The following is a 26,561-nucleotide window of genomic DNA, read 5'->3' on the forward strand; positions in this document are numbered from 1 at the left end:
GTACCCTTAGGGAGGGGGCGTCCGATCTTGGAACAATCCATTGTGTAGGTGACAACACCGAAGGTCTGCATCAGCCACGGTTCCCAGCGGAGGCGCTAATAGCGCCGCCGGGTCCCTCCCGCCCGCTGCGCTCCGTTCTCCTGGCCCATCTGAGCCCGAGCGGACACCCGGTGTGAGGCCTCAGCCTTCCCTTCACTTCGCCGATTCCACCCCTCCGTCTCTACATGGTCACGTCCAGCTGAGCAACAACCGGGCGAGGGATTGGCTCTCCACTGTGGGGGCGGGGCCAGAGACTTTCCACGCGGTGATTGGTTCCGGTGAGATGGCGGCGTTAACCCTTCCGGGGCGCACAGTGCCTCCTAGTCCCCGCCTCCGTCCTCGCCTACCCAGTTCCTATTGGTCGTCTGGCTGGGGTGGGCAGGACGCTGGCGGAGCTGGAACTCGGGGTGAGGGGTGTGTGTGGTGTTTGTGTGTGTGTCCGTGTGTGTGCGTGTGTGTGGCCTTTCAGAGCGTAGAATTTTTCTCCGAGTTGAACTGCTCACCGACCGACTGCCCCGGGGGGCTGAAGATGCTGCCCTAGTCGGTGGCGAGGTTCCGCGCAACAGCTGGCTGGTAGCCCGCGTCTGGCGGCGGACGCGCGCGGTGACTGTGCCGTCTTCACGTGAGCTCTTTCAGTCTTGTTCAGCCGGGCGCGTCTGGCGCGGTGCCGTCAGTCCTCCAGATGCAATCAATTAATGTCCAGGGCGAGGTCTGTGCGCTTGGTTGGCGTCCCTGCCTAGGAAGAAGTAGTGTGTCGGGCAGTTTGGGGATGTGTATCGCTACAGATAGGTCAGTACAGATGCAGTTTGGGTACATTTGATCTTTCTGAGGCTTTGGGGCGATTGTGAGTGAATGGGCTGTGCTGTCTGAGTGGATTGTGTACGCCATGGGATAAGGTGTTTTAGGCTGTGTGTGTCTGTATCTGGGGGTGCACTTTCTGAGCGTTTTGTGCATTGGTGTCCCTGGGTTTGAGAGCTCTGTGTTGGCAGCTGCACCCTAGGGTGTGAGGTCTCTGAGCTGTTTGTGATTCTGGGTTTCAAGTTGTGATGTCTCTGAGCTGCCTGGGGTGGGGGGCGCTGTCTTAAGGTGTAAAGGATCTGAGCTGTTGGGGAGTCTGTGTGCGAGGTACATGTAGGTTCTCTGATTTGTCTGGGGGCTTTCTCTGAAGGTTCCGTGATGTTTCCGAGTTATTTGAGCTTAAATGTCTTTCTGTTTTTGGAGGTCTTTGTATTAGCTTGGGAGGTGTCTGCGTGGTTTGGGAGCCTCTCTAGGATGTGACGTAGCTGAGCAGATTTAATTTGCGTCCTTAGAGTGAAGACGTTGGTCTCTTGGCGTGTGGGAGTTGTCTCAGTGTGTATGATCTCTGTTGCTTTGGGGACTCTGTGACTCGGGTTGTGAGCTCGTCGTGCAGAGATTTTGGGGATCTTTTTTAGGTTGTGTTCAGTGATCTGTTTTTGTTGTCTCTGGGTATCTGAGCTGTTTGGGCTCTGTGTCTCAGAAGTAAAATCTTTGACCTTTGTGGTTGTGAGGTCTCTGTCCAGGAACCGAGGGCTTTGGAACGTGGCAGATATGATTCCAAAGCCCAGAGCCCCAAATCCTGCTTGTGTCATTGGGCAAGTCACCTGTCTCCTGAAGCCTAAATGTGGATCACAATCAATAAAATGGGGCCAGTGCCTGTCTTGGAGGGTACCTGGGCAACTTAGAAGTGTGTGTCAGGGTCCTGACTCCCAGCCATCGTTCCCCAAGAATTTTCTGATCACCTGCTGTGTGCCTGAGTACTTTTCTAGGAGTTGGAATACAACACAGGACAAAACTGACAAAGTCTCGCATTTCATAGAGTTAGCCAGTGAATATATGTTGACTATCAGAGGGTGGCAAGTGCTCCATAGAAAGGTAAGGCGGTTAGAGGAAAGAGTATGTGGGGAGCATGTTGTTATTTATTCAGGGTGATGAGGGAAGGACTCCCTCAGACGGTAATGACTGAGCAGAGGCCTGAGGAAGTGAAGGAGCAGGCGGTGGAACCACCTGCATTGTTAGAACATTGGGGGCAGAAGGTACAGCAGGTGCAACAGTGCTGAGGGGAAATCCACTGGGTGTGTTCCTGGATATCAAGGAGTCCTGTGATGCTGGTCAAAGCCCTCGTCGCTGGGTTTGACACATAGAGCTCATCGAAAGGTGTCTGGTGTTGCTGTCTCTGTTTCTCCCACAACCTGTGAGGGAGGTGGTCTTCATCCCCATTTTACAGACAGAGCACCCAAGGCTCCGAGAAGTGCACGGAATCTGCTCTCCTGCTTACACCTGAAATTGCTAAAAGAGGGGGAAACCTTGTGCTCCGCCACGAGAGACAGAGGGCTTGAGTGTCAGAGCTGCAGGGTGGATGCCGTCCACACTGGGTGTCAGCCAGCTAGCTGATGTAAATGATCATACGGGAATCATGACCCTCATTACCTTTCGACATTTGATGGAGGTCAGCACTGAGAGAGAACGGGGGTAGAGAAGAGAGGCAGGAAGAGGAAGCTGGAGAGCAGTGAGGGGAAAAAAAGCACTGGCTTCATGATATCGCCCAGATTTGGCCCAGTTCACCTGAATTAACTGATTGTACTGAGGTATATTCACCTCTTCCCCTCCCCTTTCTTTCCCTTCTCTTCTGTGCCTGAGCAGTTCAGCACACTAAAGCCCTTCGGTGCTACGGAGCAAGGCAAGTGTATGTGTGGAGGGGCATCCCATACTTGAGGAGTCAGAGCCCAGGCACGGTGGGCAAGGGCATCCATACATAGGAGCAGGCTGCACTGGGGACGGAGCCCAAGGCGGTGAGGAGGATGTCCCTGGGGGTTGGATGGGGAGAAGGCCAACTGGCTCAAGGATTCTAACTCGAGTGGTGTATGGAGGTCAAGGTCAGGGAGTGGTTCAGCAGAGCATGTGAGGGTTGGCCTCTGTCGCGCAGGAGGGATGGCTTATATACAGTGGGATTCATCAACTCAGTAAATGTGTAAAAAGATACTGGGAGACATGACTCTCACTCTTGGAAAAGGGAGTTTCAAATACAGAAGGGAAGAAAACAAACAAATTCTGAGGTGTTACATTGCGATTGGAGGTCTCCATGTGAACTCACGCTTTTCGGTATGTACGTGTGCATATAGGCATAGATCGATAGATACAGATGTTCATACGCGTGTGCGTTGGGATGGCAGAGGGAAAGGAGAAATGAGCCTGGCTCAACTTGTGGTACCAGTAATAAGGGACAGGTCAAGGAAGGATTGGCTGCTGTCAGAAGGACACACAAAATTGCTTGAAGGGGCTCCCACTGGAACATACTGGGGATAACTTTGTTTTTTCAGCTTTACTGAGATACTATTGATACATAACATAAGTAAACGTAAGGTATACAAGGTGATGATGTGATACATGTATACACTGTGAAATATTTACTATGTAAAGTTAGCTAACACTCTGTTCTTTCACAAAATGACCATTTTTTGTGTGCTGATAACATGTAAGATCTACTCTCTTAACTTTCCATATCTAATACAGTATTGTGAGTGATAGTCACCATGCTGTCTATATGCATTAGATCCCCATAACTTATTCATCTTCTGGCTGGAATTTTGTACCGAAGACCAGCGTTTCCCCCCAACCTCTGGCAAACACCATTCTCATCTCTATTTCTATGAGTTTGCTTTTTAAACTTCCACATATGTGACAACATAAGGTATTTATCTTTGTCTGTCTGACTTACCTCAGTATAAAGCCTTCAGGGTCCATCCATGTAGTTGCAAAAGGCAGGATTTTCTTCTTTTTTGTGGCCAAATAATATTCCATCGTGTATCTATAGCACATTTTCACGATCCATTGATCCCTCCATGGACACTGATGTTGTTTCCATATCTTGGCTGTTGCTGCATAGTAAATCATAAAATTGGTGTTACTCCTCCAATTTCCTTTTTCTTTTTCAAAATTATTTGACTATTCTACTTCCTTTGCCTTTCCACCTAAACTTCGTCATCAGTGTATATTTCCAAAAAAGTCCTACTGGGATTTTTGATTGGAATTGTATTAATACGATGGATCCCTTTGGGACCTGTTGACATCTAAATTATACTGACTTTTATCAACCCATGAACACAGTATGTGTCTCCATTTGTTCAGGCCTTCTTATACTTCTTTCCTCCTCTTTTTGTAGTTTAGGGCATACGGATCCTGTGTAGGTTTCGCTAGGTTTGAGGGGGGAAGCTATTTTAAGTGGTATGTGCCAGTGATTTCTGCTTTTTGTTTTGTTAGGTAATTGTTCATTGCTAGCATGTAGAAATTTGCTTGACTTTTTGTGTTGAGCTTGTATGCTGCAAGAGCGTTGAATGCACTTACTAGTTCTGGGAGGTTTTTGTTTAATTTCATGGGATTATCTGTGTACATAATCATGTCATCTGTGAATTGGAACAGTTTTATTTCCTCCTTCCTGATCTTTCTTTTTTCTTTCCTTTCTGGAATGGCTAGGATTTCCAGCAAATATTGAACAACAGAGGGGAGAGTGGATATCCTAGCCTCATTCCTGGTCTTAGGGAGAAAACATGTAGTCTTTCTCCATTAAGTAGGATGGGAGGTGTAGGTATTTTTGTAAGATGTTTTAAATCCAGGTTAAGAAAACTCCCTTCTGTTCCTGGTTTGTGGACTTGTTCTATCATGAATGGCTGTTGAATTTTGTCAAATGCTTTCTCTGCATGAATTGATATGGTCATGTGGTTCTTTTTTTGATACGCTAATATAATTGATTTATTAATTGACTTTTTAAAAGATTTATTTACTTATTTTTAGAGAGAGTGAGAGTGCCTGGGAGTGGGGAGGGAGGGAGCAGGGGGAGAGGGACAAGCAGGCTCCCTGCTGAGCATGGAGCCCAAGGCAAGGCTTGACCCTAGGACCTTGAGATCATGACCTGAGCCAAAACCAACAGTGGGACACTTAACCAACTGAGCCACCCAGGCGCCCCTATTCATTGATTTTTGAATACTGCACTGCCTTTGCATTTCTAGGATAAACCCAACTGGGTCGTGTTGTATTATTATTTTTATATATTATTGAATTGGATTTGCTAGTACTGTCTTTGTCTGATTTTGGTATCAGGGTAATGGTGATCTGATAAAATGATTCAAGAAATGTTCCCTGTCTTCTATTTACTTGAAGGGGTTGTATAGAATTGCTGTTGTTTCTTCTTAAATGTGTGGTAGGATTTTCCAGAGAAACCGTCAGGGCCTGGAGATTTCTTTCCTGAAAGTTTCTAAAGGATAAAATTTTTAAAATAATATGTATGTTTTTCAGATAATCTGGGTGGTGTTTTGTTTTGTGTGTGTGTGTTTTTGTTTGTTTGTTTGTTTTTTGGTTGAGTTTTAATAGTCGGTGTCTTTCAAGCAATTGATTGTTTCATCTAAGTTGTCAAATGTAGGTACATAGTTATTTGTTAGAATCTTTTCGCTGTAGAGTCTGTAACCTATTTCTTTCCTCATAGTGTTAAGTATCTTTCCTTATCTTTCTTTCTGTGTCAGTCTGGATAGAAATTTATGAATTTTACTGACCTTTTCAAAGAACCAGCTTTTGGTTTCAACGACTCTTCTTTTCCTGATAACTGTTCTAATGTCTGTTTCCCTTATTTACTTGCTTTGAGTTTATTTTCTTTTTCTAGTTTCTTAAGGGGGAAGCTTTCATTATTGATTTGGGTCCTTGATTCTTTCTAATGCAAACATTTGATGCTGTACATTTACTGCCCAACGCTGCTGTAGCTGCATCCTGCAAATTTGGATATGTTGTATTTTCATTTCCATTCAGTTCATCTGATAAAGGGTTAGTATCCAGAATATTTTCTAATTTCCCTTGAGACTTGCCCTTTGCGCGCCCCATGGATTATTTAGAAGCGTATGGTGTAATTTCCTTATGTTTGGAGATTTTCCTCTTCACTTTTTCTTCCATACTCGTAGTTTTTCTCTTTTGCTCAGGCAACATTCTCCGTATGATTTCAACTATTTTATAACTTGTGATATTTGGCCTTCGGCTCAGGTCATGATCCCAGGGTCCTGGGATCGAGCCCCGCATCGCGCTGTTCGCTCAGCGGGAAGCGTGCTTCTCCCTCTCCCACTCCCCCTGCTTGTGTTCCCTCTCCCGCTGTGTTTCTCTCTGTCAAATAAATAAATAAATAAAACCTTTAAAAAAAAAACCCTTGTAATATTTGTTTTATGACCCAGGATGCAGGGTACCTTGGTAAAACTCCCATATGCCCTTGAAAAGAATGTATATTCTGCCACTGCTCTGGGAAGGGTTCTGTACTTGTCGCTTACATGCAGGTAGTTCACGGTGTTGTTCAGTTCATCCACATATTGCTGATTTTCTCCTGTTCCTTCTGCATATTACTGAGAGAGTGTTGAGCTCTACAGCTATCATTTGTAGATTTGTTCATTTATCCTTCCCTTCTGTCTGACTTGGTGATGCATCTCGAAGCATTGTTGTTGGGTGTTGTGCAGAGAAGAGTTAACATAGCAGGCCCGAAACCGCTATCCTTGCAGAGATCAGCATGCTGGCCCTTACCTTGCATCCGGGAACTTGAATTTCGGAAGGCTTCCCACCATTCCCTACCCGAGCAGGATGCTTTACTCTTCCTAAACTGTCCAAACAATATGTTTCATGCTAAACACCTGCTTTCCTTCTGGAAATCTGAGATCTCTGCACGTGCTAGGCAGAGAGTGTCTATGTGCCCAGCCCCCAAAACAAACCTCAGACACGGTGTTAGTCGTGAGCTTCCCTGGTAGGCAGCGTTTCGTGTGACTTACCATGATTTGTTGCTGGAGGTACAAATAGCATGACTCTACTGGGAAGGACTCTTGGAAGCTTGCACTGGTTTCCTCCAGATGTTACCCAAGGGCCCTTTTCCCCTGGGTAATTTTGCTTTGTATCCTTTTGCTGTAATAAATCTTAGCCCTGAGGATGACTGTGTGCTGAGTCCTTTGGGCCCTCCTGGGGATTCACCAAAAGCAAGGGTGGTCTTGGGACGTTGGAAACAGCGGTGGTAGCCGTGGGACTCACTAGCGAGAAGACCCTGCCTCACTAAAATGTGCTGAAAGACTTCTCTGAGTAAGGGAAGGCTGACGCAGTAGAGGGGATGAACCGTTTGTGCCCAGTGACTGTGGATATACCCATGGTATGAAGCAGCAGCTCAACTGTTGTAGCCACCTTATGACTTGGGGCTTGATTTTCTCAGGGCCAGGCAAGAGGATACAGACCTTCCCAAAGGTGAGCTTTGGGTCAGCCAAAAATGTTGAAAGTTTAACACGCTCTCTCCTCCCAAGTGGGAGGAAACAGATTTAATCAGTTCCCTGAGCCAGAAAAAGCTTTCCGTAAACCAGAGGCAAAGACGGGGTGGGGGGAAAAGCACGCCAGCCTTTTCCTCACCTTGCTTACTGCCGCTGTGGCTGGCCCTCCCCCCATTCCAACCAGGAAGCCCCCTGGCCCCTGTGTGGTCACCGGGAAGTGTCCGTTTACTGCTAGCAGTTTCCATAAACTTTCAGTGAGAGGGGAAAAGGGAGGATTTCAAAATGGCTTCGAACATTGTGGCTGTTGGCGTCCGGATGCATTGAGAAAATTGATTCAAGATGTGAGGCAGGGCCGCTGTTCAATGCAGCTGCGCCCAGCAAGGGAACGACCTTTTCTAGCCTGGTCGCTGCATGAATGAGAGAGACAAAAAGGGCAGGAGGTGATGTAAACCCATTTTGAAAATGTTGAAAATTCAGGATTTCATCCTGACAGTTCCTAATGATCACGAGTCTTTGTCGTTATGCAATAGGTTTTTCTATGCAAACGCTTTTGTCCCTTTTGAGAACAGCCCCTCCATACAAAAGGTTTAGAGGAGAGGAAGGGATAAGTAAAGAAATGTGAAAGTTCGATTTCAGAATTGTACATGCTGATTTTGTAACAGTGGAGAAAACGCAAACCTGGCACCTGGGGAGAGGCAGAGGGAGGAAGCAAAGACATTAATGACCTCTGTTTGTCCAAACTGTTCCTGGAAACTGTCCATTTTTTGTTAAGATTAAAATTTATTTATTTGACAGAGAGAGCACAAGCAGGGGGAGCGCAGAGGGAGAGGGAGATGCTCCATCCCTGGACCCTGGGATCACGCAGGACCTGAGCCAAAGGCAGACGCTTCACCCACTGAGCCACCCAGGCGCCCCCTGTCTGTTTTGTTTTGAAGAAATACTCGCAGTGCAGTCTTTCCCAGTGGCTGTGAGCACTTTGATGCAAACTGGCTGCTGAGCCTGCAGCCACGCCTGCCAGAGCTCTGACTGTGGGACAGCAGGCGTGGCCGCAGCTCTGGGGCTTTGCCTGCGCAGCACTTCCACATGACCTCCTCCCTCGGAAGGAGGTGAACTGGTGTGTGGACAGACCACACTTTTGGAACTGACTGCCTCCAGGCAGCCCTCTGAAAGCAAGGGCTCAGATGGGGAGTCCTGGAGGGGAAGGTCCCGTGGTGGGAGGCCACCCACAGCGAGGCCCTGGTGAACTGTATCGCCTGATTCGTGTGTGTCCAGCTCTGGGCTCCCTAACAGTTGTAAACTCTGTTCCAGGAGTGTCGCGTGTGCCCTCTGCGATTACACTTCGTGTGTGCGCGCTCTGCCTAGCCTGCCGCTGCCTCAGCCTGGAAGACTTTCAGGTCCGCTTCTGCTTCCCGACCAGAGTGTGCTGTGCCTGGATTTGTGCCTCAGGCCAGCTAAAAACAAGGTTCAGACAGACACTTAAGCAGTAAGTTATCTCTTTTACTACGTTAGACTTTTATGGTTGGTGAGAATTGTTTGAACTGGTCAAATCTGGGACCCCTGAGGGATGTATTGGGAGATGAGTACCGCAGGCTGCTGGGACCCTGCTGCAGGGGTCCTAAGACAGGCCTGTGGCACTCACGTCCCGCCCTCCGCAGCCTGACAGGCTTCAGTCTGGACATGGTTCTGTCGTGTGGTGCGTCATTATGACGCGGGGCCCAGCCATTCCCAGTTTCCTTCAGTTCCACAGGTGTGGACTGGCCTTCTGCTAAGTGTCGGGGCCTCCGGCCTGAGGACACCACGATGAACTGGGTGTGTGTCCAACCTTCCAAGAAGGAGGTAGGAGTCTGGTGAGGGAGACAGACATGGAAGCAAAGTGGCAGTGGTTAAGCTGGTTTTGTTCGGCCGCTCCTGGCAGATCACACGATGAACATCTCCCACTGAATTCTTCCCGTCCTTTCCCAGCATATCCTGCAGAAGCTGCATCTGGTCCGTACACTTGGGTTCCCCTCATCCTGTCTCCTCCATGCACAGCCACAGCTACCGAGCCATAACTGGCATGTGGTCGCAGACTCAAAGCCAAGAAGGGAATGGCTTTCGCTGATGTGTTTTCCAAAACGGTCAAGGGTTATTGGTACCTTTCCAGGTAAAACAACATGCCAGTTTCCCCCCGTTAACAGGGAAGTTACATTCATGGAGAATCCAGTGCATTGAAGTCTCTGCAAAAAAGGTTTGCATCCCTGCAACTTTCCCTTCCTAAATGCCGGGACCTCCCTTTCATCATTTCAACAATCAAAATTGCCCTCTGAACTTTTCAAAATGTGCCAGTATTTTGGTTTAAATTTTAAGTATTATTATGCAGGTACCCTCCCCGCAAAGCCTCATATTCACAACAGAAGGATAGGAATGTTGTGGTCCTTGCCTGCATTTGGTCAGAGGAAATAGTGCGGCAGCGTGGAGTAGGGCACAGTACCCCCCAGGAAGGATTCCGGGCACCTTCCTCTTCTGTCTGCTTTCTGTGATGAGAAAATGTTTCTGGGACAGCTAGGGTGTGAGGTAAAGCTTTGTTTCGGGGGTCACCACTGCCATGGGATGTCAGTGCCCAGGATGGTTTTGTGGTAGTCATGGCTCTTAGCTCCTGGACCTGGGCTTCTCCTCGTTGATGAGAAGCCTTTCCACGTGCAGACAGCAAGTGGAGGGGGCGCTGGGCTAGGGCTTGAAGCTACTGTCCTGTTTGGGCCAGCAGATGAGATCACAGATGGACAGCTGCAAGGAGAAGAGGGAGACGATCTTCTAAGGTCAGGGGCAGGTTTCTGACAGGGGAAGGGAAGACATTGGCCCCAAGTTCTGGTTGCTCCAGGCTGATGTGGAATGGAGTGTGGGTGCGAGAATGAACCGAAGGCTGGGAGGAGGTGGGGATAATAGATCGCATAACCTCACATCATATGGGATGCATGGTCCTCGAGAACAGCCCATGCCGTCGTGGGATCTAAATGTCGTCTCCTGTCACCATCCCCATCCACTGGCCTTGAAGAAAATGTGGTTTTGTTTTGTTTTTAAGATTTTATTTATTTATCTGACAGAGACACAGCGAGAGAGGGAACACAAGCAGGGGGAGTGGGAGAGGGAGAAGCAGGCCTCCCGCCGAGCAGGGAGCCCGATGCGGGGCTCGATCCCAGGACCCTGGGATCATGACCTGAGCTGAAGGCAGACCCCCAACGACTGAGCCACCCAGGCGCCCCAAAGAAAATGGTTTTGAGCTAGACAGACGGAAGCCTTCAGGAAGAAAGGCCAGCGGGGTCATGATGTCTTCTCAGAAAATGCACTGCCCTGCCCTTGCTTTGCCTCTCGCGCCGTGTTCATTATGTCCTTTCTTCTTGCCTGCTTTCAGGCTGGTCTTCTCATGTGCGTGTCTGTCCAGAAAGTCAGTACCTTGGACACAGGCTTGCTCCCAAAGGGGCCTAATAAAGTTCTTGAGTGTTTCCTAGGCAGAGTTAAAAATCCCAGATTCTAGGGCACCGTTGTAGCCACACTAAATGAGATTCACTGGGTGTGGAACAGAGTGTGTGCATTTTTTTTAAAGATTTTATTTATTCGTTTGAGACAGAGATACGGAGAGAGAGAGCATGAGCAGGGGGAGAGACAGAAGGAGAGGGAGAAGCAGACTCCCCGCTGAGCCAGGAGCCCGACGTGGGGCCCGATCCCAGGACCCTGGGATCATGACTTGAGCCGAAGGCAGACGCTTAACCATCTGCGCCACCCAGGCGCCCCAGCGTTTTTCAGAGTTCCTGGGTTCTGACTCATGTGGGCAGCTTGTCTGGGAACTACTGGAGCAGGAGAATGGTCCTCTGTTTTTCCTGCCGCCAGGCTTCTCTCTCCACTGTGAGGGTGCGGAAGCGACACCAGTTTGGTGCCTTCTCTGGTGCACAAACCCAACGCCTTTGGCTAGGAGACTGACGTCCTGTCTGCTGTTCTAAGGAGGCTCTGAGAGTACTGTTTCCAGAAAGTCTCCTGAATCCAGTCCTGTCGAGCTTCCATCTACATGATTGCTGTTGAAATCACATTTCTGTTTCCTGTGCGGTCCCATGCTATAAAACCAGTCTGGTCTGTGTTAGCCGTTATTCTAAATATTTTGCAGTGGCCATTGGAGCTTACCATTGATTGAAGAAATACACAGCAGGGTGAGTTTTCCACAACGCCTTCAGACCTGTGCCTCCACCACTTACAGCTGGGCGACACGGAGCACGTTCCGTAACATCCGTGAGCCTCGTTTCCTGTAGCAACATGGAAACACTAGTTAGTGGGGCAGTTTAGAGCACCTTCTGTGTTAAGACAAGGAAAGTTGTCAGGACAGCAGCGCCTGGCATGTGGAGAGCTGTCAGTCAGTTCTAGCTGCTGTTCCTTTTGTCCTTCCCACATCTCCCCGAAGCGTGTTGCGGACAGATGGTGTCGAGACTACTTCTGACTCACTGGAGGGACTTGGCGCCATCACGTCAGCTCCTCAGGGACTCCAGAACTGAGTCGGGGGCGGGGGCACAGGGGATGGCGTATGTTTCTTAGCATAGTGAGTATTCAGCTCTCCTTATGGGTGATGATGAAGTCCGAGTGGAAACTTCTCTAGGAAATTAGACCAAATGACCCGTTCATACATCTTGTACGGTGGTTGGAAAAGTAAGGGGTCACTGGATAAGGATAGAACACGAGTCTGTGAATTTGCATAATCATGTCAAAGAGTGAAATGTAAAGGCCAAAGAACCTCATCACGTGGCTTCTTTTCTTGCTGTTAGTGCTATTGAATCCACTTCTCCTGCATCAGATGGTCACAGGTGAATCCGGGAACGCTATGAAACTGTTACTAGGTCAAATTGTCATCGGTAAGACTTTATTTCTCATGGAGTTTTCACATGGCCAGTTTTATCGTGCGGATTTTTCTCTTCCACTAATACTCATTATTGATTGAACAAAAGGCCGATGTATTAATATGTTCTGAGCTCCAGCATGAGGAGATGGTAAACAGTGTTTTTGGAGAGTCTGAGGAAAGGGGCGGTGGGGAGGGAAAGGGAGAGGGCGAGGTGAAGGTATACTGGGGGCAGGAAGAGAGAAGTCGTGGCAAACAGGAGGGAAGGATGAGGGGCGCAAGCAGAAAGCAGAAGTAGAGAGACACAGGAATAGAAGCTCACACGTCAGGAGGCTTACTATAGGCCTGGCATTGTTTTTAGCTCTTTCCCTACAGATAGACTTTTTTTTAAAGTCATTGACTAGTCACTGCAACACTGGGAGGTAAGTATTTTTAAGGTTGACATGCCCTGTTTACAGACCAGGAAACTGAGACACGTGGAGGTTAAGAGGGGAAGTAACTTACCCAAAGCCACCTAGCCAGCAAGGGCAGAGTCAGGGTGGTACCCAGGTCAGAGAGAAGCATAAAGAGACGTGGGATTTGGCCCTAAACTGCAGTGCACCTCCGTGTCCAGTGTCCTCTGGCTCAAAAGACAGGTGAACGTGTGCAGCAGCTTAATCTGATTACACTGGATCTGGGTATGGATTGAACATGATGTCTCTTCAGTGCATGAGACACTGTGGGGTGACAAGTCACTCTAGGCACATCACTAAGTGGGTGTCTGGTTCATATCAAGGTCTGTACATGCGGACGTCAGCATCGGTATCCTCATCGTCATTATCATGATGGACAGTAGTTTATGGTATAATGTGAGGAAACAAAACAGCAGATGAAAGAGTGTAGATGACCTCCCCACTCCAATCTCATGATTTAAAAAATGCATAGCATGAAGCCTGGAAGAGAGTACACCACATTAAGTCATTTACCCTAAGTGTGAGACGCTAGATAATTTGCAAATAACATTTTGTTCACTGTTTGATTTGCTGTATCCTCATTCTTGTTGCACAGCCAGTGTCTCTGGTACGAGTTTCCAGTCGTTTTTATGAAGACTGCGGCTTTGATACCCTTGCCAGGTGAACACCCAGTCCGGGCATTTAACGCAGAGAGGAGCGATGTGGTACAGTAGAGAGAGGAGCAGCGGGGGAAGCAGAGAGCTTTGGATGGAAGGTTAGCTAAGTCTGCAAGTGCTATGAAATCGCCCCAGAGGATGCAGGCCGAAACCAAACCAGACCAGACAGCAGCTTGCATGTCCCTGAGAGGAGACGGTTGTGCCGTTGACATGAGGATCTGCACTGAGGTTTCTTAGGCTTTCATTCTCTTTTGGCCCCTGCGGTGCAGCGGGGCAGCGTGTGGTTCTTATGAGGCAGCACTGCTTCGCGCCCTGCGGTGCATGAGAGTGGCAGCCTCACCTGAAGCATTCTCCTCCTGTGGGCCAGCTGGAGTACTTTTCTTGACGTCTGGAAGCTTACAGATTCAGACGAGAAAGCAGAAAGAAAATACACCGCCCCGTAGTTAGATCCAGCTCTCCTCCAGTAGACGCCTACATCGCCAGTGAGTCGCATGCACAGGTGTTGTAGACACTGGTTGGGAATTAGCAGGTTGGGTTGGGAGACTCCAAGGAGAACCATGGAAGTGAATAAAAGGTGAGAAAACACGTCAAGAGGGGACGAACAGCAGAAAACCGATGTTCTGGCCTTGCTTTTCTGCTAAGAGAGTAGCGTGCTCCATTATTGTGGGGAGAGGGCGCCCTGGCCCGAGGTCTGGAAGGGAATCACTGCACGTGGTGATGAGCATTCTGAGGACCCACCATCGGCGGTAACAAGGGGACACCGAGTGTGTGCAGGCACAAAGGTCTCAGCCTTGACCTTAGACTCGGAAAGCTTCTTAGCCCCGCTGACAGTCATGCTGCTTCACCTTACAGAAGCTCAGAGCCACCATCTAGCAAAACTGCTGGTGCTCCTCCACCTCCTAATCCCCTCAGGGTGTCTGCCCAGGTACTGCTCACTGATCTGCATGGGTATGATGGTGATCGTGTGTGTGTGTGTGTGTGTGTGTGTGTAACAAACACAGGGAGAGAGACTCCATTCATTTAACTGTGATTCACCAAGTCCCCAGCCACTATCGAGACACTTGTGTTGGGTGCTGGGGGATAGAATGAATAAAGACACTTCCCTGTTTTCGTGGCGTTTGTGCCAAATCACAAGAGAATAGTTCATCTAACCATCATACACAGAAACTTAAAAATTGCGCCTGTGATTAGTGGTGCCAAAGAGGTGCATTTTATGGAGGTATGATTGATAGGTAGAGCTGCATGTATTTTGTGTGTACAACTTGATGAGTGTGTATGCAGATGTCTGCCATCACTGCCATCAAGGACGAAGATGTAGCCGTCACCTCCCACAGTTTCCTCCCACCCCCTTTGTTCTTGTGGGTGTGGTTGTTACTATATTACCGTCATTAGTGGTAAGAACACTTAACATAAGATCATCTCTTAGCGATTTTAAGTCTACAACACGGTATCATCAGCTAAAGGCCCTGCGCTGTAGAGTAGATCTCCAGAACCTATTTTTCTGGCATAATTAGAACTTTGGACCTTTGACCATCACGTCCCCACTTACCCCTGCCCCGACCCCTGGCAACCATCGTTCTACGCTGTGCTTCTAAGAGTCTATTTTAGATTGTGTGTATAAGTGAGATCACGCAGTGTTTGTCTTTCTGTGTCTGGTTTATTTTACTTAGCCATCATGCCCACCGGGTTCGGACGACATGCTCTTATCCGTAGAAAACCCTGAAGACTCTGACAAAGACCAGACCAAACCAAAACAACCGTTAGAACTAAGGAACAAATTCAGTAGTGTTGTTTTCATTTGTAAAAAGAGTTTACTGGATATGAGATTCTTGGTTGTTGAGCATTTTGAATGATTATCCCACTTCCTTCTGACCTCCATTGTTTCTGCTGAGAAGTCTGCTGTTAATCTGATTGGATTGCCCCCGTAAGTGAGGGGTCATTTTCTCTTGTTGTTTTCAAGAGTTTCTCCTTGCCTTTGGCTTTCAGCACTTTTCCTATGATATGTCTGAATCTCTTCTCGTTTCTCCTGTCTGGAGTTCCTTTAGTTTCTTTCAGGCAGTTTCCTTTTGAATATTTTTTCTGCTCCTTTCTGTCTGTGTTGTGGCATTCTCATGCTCTCTGTGGGCGTTCCTAAGAGTGTCCCACATTCCTGTGCAGCTCAGTTTATTTTCCTCATTTGTTTTCCTCTCTTTCTTCAGATTCAGTAATCTCTATACGTCTGTCTTCAAGATGGCTAAATCTTTCTCTGGTAGTCCAACAACTGCCGATCCCCTTGAGTGAATTTTTTACTTCAGTTATTGCACTTTTCAACTCCAGAACTTCTATTTGGTTCCTTTTGATAATTGTTCTCTCTTTATTGTTATTCTCTATTTGATGGGACATTTTCATCATACCTTCCTTTACTTCTTTGATTGCGGTTTCCTTTTGTTCTCTGGACCTATTTATAACAGCAACTTTGAATTCCTTGTCAAATCTGACATCTGGTTGCAACCACAGGCAGTTTCTGTTGCTCGCTTATTCATACTTTCCTGTTTCTTTGCATGTATCCTAAGTGTTTTTTCTTGTCTGGAACCTGACAATCTAAAATAGTCCGGTTGCTACACTATCTAAAATATTATAGCAATTCTGGGTACTGGACTGTCACACCCCTTCCTGGGTTTGTTATTGCTGTTAGCTTGTTTAGTTGTTTAGTGTCTGGCTGGTTTATTTAGAGTCTGTTTTCACTCCTTACTCTCCCCCTAGCCTCGCCCCCCATCCTAGCTGTGTTATGCTTCAGGTTTGACTCCTCAGGGAGAGCCGACATGGGTATGCCCACTGTCACCTTGGGATGACTGGTTTGGGTGGGGCTGTCTTTGATTGTCTCTTTCCCTGACCAAACCCAGCTGTCCAGGTCCACTAACTGGGGGCTGCTTCTACTGTTTTCAACAGTGCCCTGGCTGTCTTGCTTCATAATATGAACCTGTGAAATCCCTGCTCCTTTGAAGGGCCAGCTGTCAAGCTTAGTGTCTGTGATTTTGTTCTGACCCTAGGCAGGCTCCTTCCAGCTGTCTCTTCTCCCTGATTGTGTCAGGTAATCCAGCCAGCCTACAGTTGATCCTCTATGTCCAGGAATTCCACCAGTCTCCTCCGGGTTGCCTTTTACCACAGCCTCCACTGTTTTGAATGTGCACCTAGGCCTAACCTTCGAAACACTCCATTGCAAATGGAATTCATTCCTCTGAGAGGAGCTCTCTGCTTCAAAACCTCTGAGCCACAATTCTGTAGTTGGGGAGTGGGGACGATGGTGGCACACTTCCCTTTCCTGTTTTTTAGTAGTGTTGCTTTTTACAATGTCCGTTTTTTATTGTTTATGGCTGGTATATACAAACAATTGACTTTTGCATACTGATTTTGTATCTTGTTACTTTGCTAAACTGGCCTCTTAATGCAAGTAACTTTTCTGTGGATTCTTTTTATGCAGTCAGGTTTTGCCTGTGAATAATGACTGTGTTACTTCTTTCTTTCTTCTTGACTTTTTTATTGGCTAGAACAGCCAGTAAACTATCGACTAGAAGTGGCAAAAGTACACATACTTGCCGTGTTCGCTGTCTTAGAAGGGAAGCATTCAGACCTTGACGATTCACGATTACATTAGCTTTCGATCTTTTTGTAGGTGCCAATTATCCGTTTGAGGATGTTGCCATAGACCGAATGAATATTGCCGTCTCCCCAGCATTCATGGTGAAGCCTTTCTCCAGTATGATGGTAATTGGAGGTGGGGCCTTTGGGAGATGATCAGGTCATGAGCATGGAGCCCACACGAACGGCATTAGCACCCTTATAAAAGAGACCCCTGAGAGCTCCCTCAGCCCCCCTGCCGTGTGAGGAGAAGAAGTCAGCAGTCTGTGTGGCAGGACGCAGGGCCTCGCCTGATGCCGAATCTGCTGGCACCTTGATCTTGGGCTTCCCGGCATCCGAAAGTGTAAGAAATACATTTCTCTTGTTTCTGTAACTCATCCAGTCTATGGTAGCTTTGTTACATCCACCCTAAGAGACTAAGATGGAAACCCCTCTCTATTCCTGATTTGCTAGGAGTTTTTCTCAGGTACATTTTATCAAATGCTTTTTATGCATCTGTCGAGATGCTCATATATTTTTAGTCTGTTATTATGGTCGGTTAGAGTGATTGATTATCAAACACTCAACCCGTCTTGAAGCCGTAGAGCAAATGCCATTTCACTATGGTATTTTATCTTTTGTATATATCGTTGGTTTCAGACAGCTAATTTATTTTGGATTACTGCATCTGTGCTCATGAGTTACATTGCTCTTGTTAGCTTTCAAAGTAAAACAGCCAGTTATTTTACCAGCAAAAAACAATGCGTCTATTCAGAAATAGTGGAGAATTAGAAATTGGAACAAGCAACCTAAGGCAAAATCCTAGGCAAGTCCAACAAACAAAGGAGAGGAATGTTATTTTATGGAGAAGGAGGAAGTCGGAAGGGGTTGTTTTGAACAAAAGTCCATTGGAGAAAAAGCAAGAGTTCAGAATGATGACAGCTTCTCATTGGCCGCGTTGCAGGGGTAATTGCTATCTTGTAGGCGATGCTGTGTTGGGGCCTGGAATTGAGGTTCTTTCATGTTGATTAGTCTTCTGTTGGGTCTGTAATGGACAGCCCTTCCTGTAATTGATGTTGAGCAGTATGGCTCTCCCTTCTAGGCTCTGAACTCTATAGTGATATTTCCCTTTATGTTTTTTCACAGTCTGTAATTTATAAAAAACGTCATGTCTTGCTTTGATGTCAGGATGTTGCTGGCTCTATAACATGCTTTAGGACGTGTAACATCATCTTCAGTTACCTGGAAGATTTTGTACAAAACTGGCATTATTTCTTCATCTGTGTTTAACAGAATTTTTTTTTTTTATAGATTTTGTTTATTTGACAAGAGAGAGAGAACACAAGTAGGCAGAGGGGCAGGCAGATGGAGAGGGAGAAGCAGGCTCCCCGCTGAGCAGGGAGCCCATGTGGGACTCGATCCCAGGACCCTGGGATCACGACCCGAGCCGAAGGCAGCCGCCTAACTGACTGAGCCACCCAGGCGCCCCTGATAGAATTTAAACAATGAAGCCACTTAAGCCTTGAGTTTTTTGTGAGAGAATGTTTTTTTTGTGTTTGATTTATTGAATTCATTCTCTTTGACAGGTATAGGGCCGTTCGTGTTAACGATGTCTTTAAAAAAAAAAAAAAGATTTTATTTATTAATTTGAGAGAGAGCACAAGCAGGGAGAGAGGCAGAGGGAGAGGGAGAAGCAGACTCCCCGCTGAGCTGGGAGCCTGACGTGGGGCTCAGTCTCAGAACCCTGAGATCATGGCCTGAGCCAAAGGCAGACACTCAACCATCTGAGCCACCCAGGCGTCCCCGTGTTAACGACTTCTTGACTGAGGTTTGCTAGCTAGTGTCTTTCAAGGAGTTTTCCCATTTCATCTTTGTTTGGATAATATTTTTAATAGTATTTTCTTATCCAATTCATCTCTAAAGGATCTTTATTGATGTCCCCTCTGGCAAAACTGATATTAGTCATCTGTGTCACTCTGCCCTCATTCATTTTTTTAACGATTTTATCTGTTTCTTTGACAGAGCCATAAGCAGGGGGGGTGGCAGAGGGAGACAGAGAAGCAGGCTCCCCACTGAGCAGGGAACCCGACACAGGGCTCGATCCGGACCCTGGGATCATGACCTGAGCCAAAGGCAGACTCTTAATCGGGCCAAGCCACCCAGGCACCCCTGCCCTCGTTCATTTTTATCACTCTGGCTAAACCTATTAGATTTACTGATCTTGTCAAAGAACCCATTCTTAGTTTCACTGATTCCTTTGTATCGATTTTATGATTTCTACTAAGTTGATTTCTGTTCAGACGTCCCTTATACTTTTTCCACTTGCCTTAGGTTTAAATTGATTTTGCTTTTTTAATTTCTTAAGGTGACAGCTTAGATAATTGATTTGAGACAGTTCTTCTTTTCTAGTACAAGTATTTAATGATAGAAATGTCCCTCAGTGCATTGTTTTAGATTCACCTCACAAATTTTGATATACTGTGTTTTCCTTTTCAACTTCTTGCGGTTTCTTCTTTGATCCCCGCGTTATTTAGAAATGTCATTTAATTTCAAAATATTTTGTGGTTTTCCAGATACCTCGCTGCAACCCATTTCTATTTTAATTCTTTGTGGTCAGAGAACCTAGTTTATATGATTTCAGTCCTTTAGAAGTTGAGATTTGCTCTATGGCACAGCATATGGTCTATCTTGGTGAACTCTGTATGTGCACCTCGGAAGAATGTGTATTCCGCTGTCCTTCTGTAAGTATCAGTTAGGTCATGTCTGTGGATAGTGATGCTCCGGTGTTCCATAGGGGTCTGATTGTATTGTCCACTTGTACTGTCAGTTGTGGGCAGCAGAATGCTGAAGGCTCTCGCTATGACTGCTTTGTCTGTTTTTCTTCTTAGTTTTATTACTTTTCAGCTCTTGTGCTTTAAAAACTGCATGCGCGTTCGTGATTTTTATATCTTCTCGATGGCTAGGCCTCTCTTTTATTATGTAAATCTGTCTTTTCCCTTGTGGATAATCCTCGTTCTGCAGTGTATTTCTGCAATATTAATTTAGCCCCTCCAGCTACTCATTTGATTCACGTTTGCTGGGTGTGTCTTAGTGTGGTCGGGATGCAGGAACAAAATACCGCAGACGAGGTGGCTTATGCACAAACGTATTTCTCACGGTTATGGAGGTTGGAGAACCAAGATCAAGGGCCAGCTTGGTTGGACTCTAGTGAAGGCCCTGTTCTGGGTCACGGATTTGTGGTCGTGTGACCTGGATCTCTCTGGAGCCTCTTTTATAAGGGCCCTTGTCCCGTTCATGAGGGCTCTGCCCGAGGACCTACCCCTCCCAAAGGCCAGCCTCCTAATACTGTCATCTTTGAGGGTTATATTTACCATGAGAGTTTGGGAGGAGACACCTTCAGACCATAGCATTACCATCTTCCATTCACTTACTTTTAACTTATATAGGTATTTATACTTAAAGTGGGATTCTTTTGACACTATATAGTTGGGTCTTGCTATTTTTATCTAAAGTGTCAAATTGGGTCTTTTAATTGATGCGTAGGCAATGTACATTTAGCGTGTTAACACTTTACATGTACAGGTACCATCTGGCTGGCTGTATATTTCTATCATATGTATTTTTTGTTCAGATGTTCCTATTCCCTCCATAATTTTGGATCAGTTGAACATTTGCTGTTACTGCAGTTTATCTCCACTGTTGGCTTACTAGTTATACACTTAAAGGTTCTTTTCAAGTGGTTGCTCTAGGGTTTACAGTATATATTGGTGCTTGTCACAGCATGCATTCAAATGATATTCTACCACTTCATGTACACTGTAAGGATCATACGACTGTACCCCCACTTCCTTTCTCCCATCCTTGGTGCTGTGGTGGCCTTGCATTTTATTTCTACCAGTGTCTTAAACCCCATAATACATTGTTAACTATTATTACTTTAGATACTTCTCTTTTAAGGAGATTAAATATAAGAGACAAAATTCCTATTCAGCCACAACTTTACCATGCCCAGCACTATTCAATTCTTTGTATAGATCCTGATTTTTCTTTTTTTTTTTTTTAAGATTTTATTTATTGATTTGACAGAGAGAGAGGGAGAGAGCACAAGCAGGGGGAGCGGCAGGCAGAGGGAGAGGGAGAAGCAGGCTTCCCCACCGAGCAGGGAGCCCGACGCGGGGCCCGATTCCAGGACCCCGGGACCATGACCCGAGCCGAAGGCAGACGCCTAATCGACTGAGCCACCCAGGTGCCCCAAGATCCCTGATTTTCTTTGGATATCATTTGCCTCTTCCCGAAGTACTTCCTTTAACATGTTTCGTAGGGCAGATCTGCTGGCTGTGCATTTCCTCAGCTTTTTTGTTTGTTTTGAAGTTTTTGTTTCACCTTCATTTTTCAGAAGCATTTGCATGAATCCGAAAATTCTGGGTCACATGGATTCTGAGGAGTAAGTAGCCTGCCATCCTGTTTGTTCCCTTGTATGTAATGTGTCCCTCTTGTCTGCTTTTTCATCAGAGGGTGTCGGTGTTTGAGTCGATCTTTTCGTTAGTCAAGTTGGACTTCAGTTCTGTTGTTGCTATAGTTAGTTTAACCCTAGCATAAACTAGATTGATACACAAAAATCAATTCTATTTCTATACAGTAGCAGTGAACAATCCAAATAAGTAAGAAAAGAAAGCAATTTCAGTTACAGTAGAGTCAAAAGAATGACAGATTTAGGAATTAATTTAACCAAACAGGTGTGAGAGTTATGCACCGAAAATTACAAAACACAGTTGAAAGAGATTAAAGCATACTTAAATGAATGGAAAGACCTCCTGTGTTCATGCATTGGGACACCTGATGTTAAGTTAGCAACATTCCCCAAATTGATCCAAGCATTCAGTATAATCCCTATCGATATTCTAACTGCAGTGTTTTAGAGATTGAGAGACTGATCCTGAAATTCATGTGGAAATTTCAGGGCCCCAGAACAGCTTAAACGGTCTCGCAGAAGACAACCAAAGGTGGAAGACTCATGCATTCTGATTTCAACCGTTATTTCAAACCTCCAGTAATCAATACGATGTAGTACTGATGTAAGGATGGACATAGAGATCAACGGAATAGAACTGAGAGGCCAGAAATAACCCATACAAGCACGGTGAGTTCATTGTGGGCAGCAGTGCCAAGACAATTACATGTCCCAAATGGTGCTGGGACAACTAGATACTCACATTTAAAGAATGAATTTGAATCCAAACTTCCTAGCATAGATAGAAATTCAGCCAAAAGGGACCAAAACTCAAAATCTGATTCTACCCTGTCCCCACCCTCAGTATGATTTCAGCTTCATGAAAAGAGGAGCACATGTGGGTCTTCTGTGATGTCTCCCCAGCATTTAGAACAGTATCAGGTACACAAGTAGGTACTCCAGAGATGTTTCTGTAGTAGCCAAAGGAACCTTGGATCCAGCAGTTTCCACTGCTGCCAATTTCCACTGCTACAACTATAAAATTTCTATAAGAGAGCATAGGAGTAAATCTTTGTGACATTGGGTTAGGTGATGGATTCTTAGCTATGACACCAAAGCACAGATAATAAATGCCAAATGGATAAAAATGACTTCCTCAAAATTAGAAAAAATATTTGCTTTAAAGGACACCATAAGAATGTGAAAAAAACGGGGTGCCTGGGTGGCTCAGTTGGTTAAGCGACTGCCTTCGGCTCAGGTCATGATCCTGGAGTCCTGGGATCGAGTCCCGCATCGGGCTCCCTGCTCGGCAGGGAGTCTGCTTCTCCCTCTGACCCTCCTCCCTCTCATGCTCTCTGTCTCTGATTCTCTCTCTCACAAATAAATAAAATCTTAAAAAAGAATGTGAAAAAAACAAAAAGAATGGAAGAAAATATATGTGTATTAATAAGGGTCCCGTATTCAGAATGTAAAAAGATTTCTTACACATTAACAGTAAAAAGACAACCCAATTAAAAATGGGCTAAGCATTTGAATAGACATTTCTATAAAAAAGATATACAAATATCCAATAAGGACATGAAAAGATGTTCAAAAATATCAGTCGTTAGGGAAACAAAACTTGAAAGCACAATGAATTACAACTTCCCATCCACTAGTATGGATAGAATTTCAAAAATGAAAATAAGAAGGGTTGGGGAGGATGTGCAAAAATTGAAGTCCTCATACATTGCTGGTGGGGATGCAAAATGGAACATCTGCTGTGGGAAACAGTTTGGCAGCTCCTCAAAAAGTTAAACAGAATTGCTGTGTGACCCAGTTACCCCACTCCTAGCTATCTATCGAAGACAAGTGAGGACATAAGCTCTCACAAAAATTTGCATACGAATGTTCCTAGCAACATTAATCACAACAGTCGAAGAGTGCAAACAACCCAAATGCCAACCGTGTCATGAATATATCACATGCGGTGACCTATACATACGGTAGAATAATATTCAGCCAAAAAAGAATGGAGTCGTGATACTTGCTACAACATGGATGAGTCCTGAACATATTATGCTAAGTGAAAGAAGCCAGACTCAAAGGCCACATAATGTATGATCCTGTTGAGTTGAAATATCCAGAATGGACAAATCTGTGGAGACATGAAGCCGACGAGCGAATATCCAGGGTTCCTGGGACAGGGGATTGGGGAGGGACTGCTAATGGTACAGGGTTTGTTCTGGAATTAGATCTTGGTGACGGTTTGCACAACCTTGTGCATATACGGCTAAAAAGGGTGAATTTGATGGTACACGACTTACAGCTCAATAAATTGAAAAAAAAAATTAAAGGATAGCATGGACCTTTGGATCGGTTTTTGGCCATTTTTAGAAATACAGTTGGCTACACCCGAAGACATAGTAAGCTGTCCAAATCTTGCCTTCATCAGTTTGGTCATCAGAGGTGACCATCGTAGCCGGATTAGGTGTTTCCCTCTTGTCCCTGTTACCCGTATTTACAAACTGCATGTCACATACATATACACATACAGACACTGGTTGACTTAGGGGTAGTTATTACATGCTACTCCCCGTTTAAAAATATATATAAAAATAAAATAAAATTCCTGGCCAGTACAGATGTGCTCCTCTCATTCTCTTTCAAGGCCAGTGGGTGGTCCATGGTATGATATGAACACTTCATCTCTCATTTCCCCTTCCAAAGGTTGTTGACTGCTAATGGCCATTTAGAGTTTCTTTCCCCCAGAAATTTGTCTTGTCATTGTACACAAAGCCTGTGCAAATATTTCTCGTTTTTTGTTAAGATTTTATTTATCCATTTGACACAGAGCACAAGCACGGGGAGTGGCAGAGGGAGAGGGAGAAGCAGGCTCCCCAGTGAGCAGGGAGCCCGATGCAGGGCTCGATCCCAGGACCCCGGGATCATGACCTGAGCCGAAGGCAGACGCTTAACTGACTGAGCCACCCACGTGCCCCTCAGCCTGTGTAAATATTTCTTTAAGACAAGTTGGCAGCAGTGGAAATTGCTGGATCCAAGGTTCCTTTGGCTACTACAGAAACATCTCTGGAGTACCTACTTGTGTACCTGATACTGTTCTAAATGCTGGGGAGACATCACAGAAGACCCACATGTGCTCCTCTTTTCATGAAGCTGAAATCATACTGAGGGTGGGGACAGGGTAGAATCAGATTTTGATAGATGCCGCCACAGAGCCCTGCAAAGTTGTTTTACCAATTCATGCTTCCCTCGGTGTGGCTGGGGTAACAAATGCCCCTTTGCTGGCCTCCTCAGCACCCCATTCATGAAGTAGGGGCTGTTGACAAGAGGCTGAGCTCTTTATCCCAGGCTGTCTACACGATCTTGGAGTCTGCAGCTGGAATGATCCCTGAGGGGATTTTAAGAGTAGTGAGACCGAGATGGAAAAATCCACTACCCATTTAAGTGTATTCCCAGGCAGGAGGGGAGCTGGAGGGTGTTGTGACCCTGTCTGGGCAAATTACCAGAGCGTGCAGTGACAGGAGAGGGTGAAAGGTTGGTAGAGGAGCAGTGGGAGGTACCTTCCCGTGCTAGGATGTACCACTGAGAGGCCCAGAAGCAGCAGTCCGCTCTGGGAGGTACAACCGGGAGTGAGGGAGGCTTGTGTTCCCAAACAAACCATTGTGTGCATGGTGCGGGGAGCTCACCACCATGCAAGGACCTCCACTTCCCCTGAGGTCAACGTCATCCCACCTTTTTTTTTTTTTTTTTTTAAAGATTTTAGTTTTTGACAGAGAGAGAGACAACGAGAGAGGGAACACAAGCAGGGAGAGTGGGAGAGGGAGAAGCAGGCTTCCCACCGAGCAGGGAGCCCGATGCGGGGCCTGATCCCAGGACCCCGGGACCATGACCTGAGCCGAAGGCAGACGCTTAACGACTGAGCCACCCAGGCGCCCCTCCATCATCCCACTTCTGACCCCACCCCGTCAGCTCTACAGATTCTAATCAAATGTGGACTAGGGAAGATGGCAGTGGAGCTCGTGGATGGTTCCCTGATAGGTGAGCAGGGCAGAGATGAAGGACACCACTGGATCTGACTGGTCTAGATGGGATTGCCTACCAGGATCTTCCAGGGGAGAGAGCTCCCGTTGGCTGGAAGTGGGGGTGTCCTCAGAGAGATTGTGGGTGCAGAGGTGGGGCTTTGAAGAGTGGAGGTAGATGTGTGTGTGGGGGGGGGGTTGCAATCCTTCTCTGGAACCTCAGGCTGCTAATCTGCAGAAGAGGCTGAAGATACTAGCCAGCTCAGTGGGATCACTGGCTTTTATTCTGTCCTCTAGTCTATTTTCCTGTTATGTTTTTTAACAGTGGGTACTGGATCCCACGATACGGACATCAGCGCCCAATAACCAATCACTAAATCTTACTCCAGTGTCCCGTTATGTGCCCACCAGACTACATGGAGGTCTTGGATGGGCAGAGAGCTTTCAGAGAGCTCATGACCTACTCCAGGCCAGGTTTCTCCAGGGAACCCGACGGTGACCTACTCAACCCAAAGAGGTGAATGCTTAAATGATGGGATTTTAAGCATTAGACAGGGGAGATGTTTGGCTGAGGGTAGGTAAGTAGGACATAGGTGGGTTCTCAAGTCAGTGAACTTCTCCCCAGTCAGGCATTAAGCCCTGACTGTGTTCACACCTGAGTCTGAAAGGCTGCAGATGCAAGACTGGGTTCCTGGGTTCGTGAAAATCCACCATGGCCTCAGAGGTGGGCCAGTGTGTGTGTCCCCTGAGGAGGACAAGGTGCACCCATCGGGCCCACATCAGCCTCTGTCCCCAAATTCCACACCTTACAGTAGATACTGCCCTTGGGCAAATGGCCCTGCTCTGGTGTTGGCCTCATGGTGTGAGAAGAGAGGGGAAATGCGCGTGCCTCCCTATTTGCACAAGGCATGGCAGGAACTGGAGACCCTCATGCCACCTTTCCTTTAAAGCAGAATTAGGCATTGAGAGGAGGGGACAGGCTTCCTCTTTGGGGAGAGGATAAGGTGGAGCGGTGGGTGGAACAGGGGTGCGCCTCGGTGGTCAGGCACGTGGTCTGTGGCATATCTACCTGGCAGGGCAATGCGAACCCCTTCCCCATCTCCTTCCCCCGCTCATGTTCACTGGCTTGCAAAGGATCTGCTGGCTGAAGGTGTCCTTCTGGTTCGGGGCTCAGATGGACCCTGGGAAAACCAGGTGGCTG

General features: G+C 46.6%; 1 long non-coding RNA gene across 2 annotated transcripts; it reads left to right on the plus strand.

Annotated features, from left to right (window-relative positions):
- Nucleotides 1–452: 452 nt before the first annotated feature.
- Nucleotides 453–25,874, plus strand: LOC123840809 (uncharacterized). Of its 2 annotated transcripts, none has more exons than XR_010406112.1 (8): nt 453–661; nt 8,637–8,811; nt 9,506–12,199; nt 13,231–13,389; nt 16,944–17,035; nt 21,285–21,332; nt 21,849–22,028; nt 25,686–25,874. It is a non-coding gene; the product is annotated as an uncharacterized LOC123840809 (long non-coding RNA). The 2 variants fall into 2 exon arrangements; XR_010406113.1 differs by lacking the exon at nt 25,686–25,874 and adding an exon at nt 22,204–25,087.
- The last annotated feature ends 687 nt before the right edge of the window (nt 25,875–26,561 follow it).

The sequence above is a fragment of the Mirounga angustirostris genome, unplaced genomic scaffold (genome assembly GCF_029215605.1).
Source record: "Mirounga angustirostris isolate CCGP_5_RB_7025 unplaced genomic scaffold, mMirAng1.0.hap1 SCAF_11, whole genome shotgun sequence".
Taxonomy (NCBI): domain Eukaryota; kingdom Metazoa; phylum Chordata; class Mammalia; order Carnivora; family Phocidae; genus Mirounga; species Mirounga angustirostris.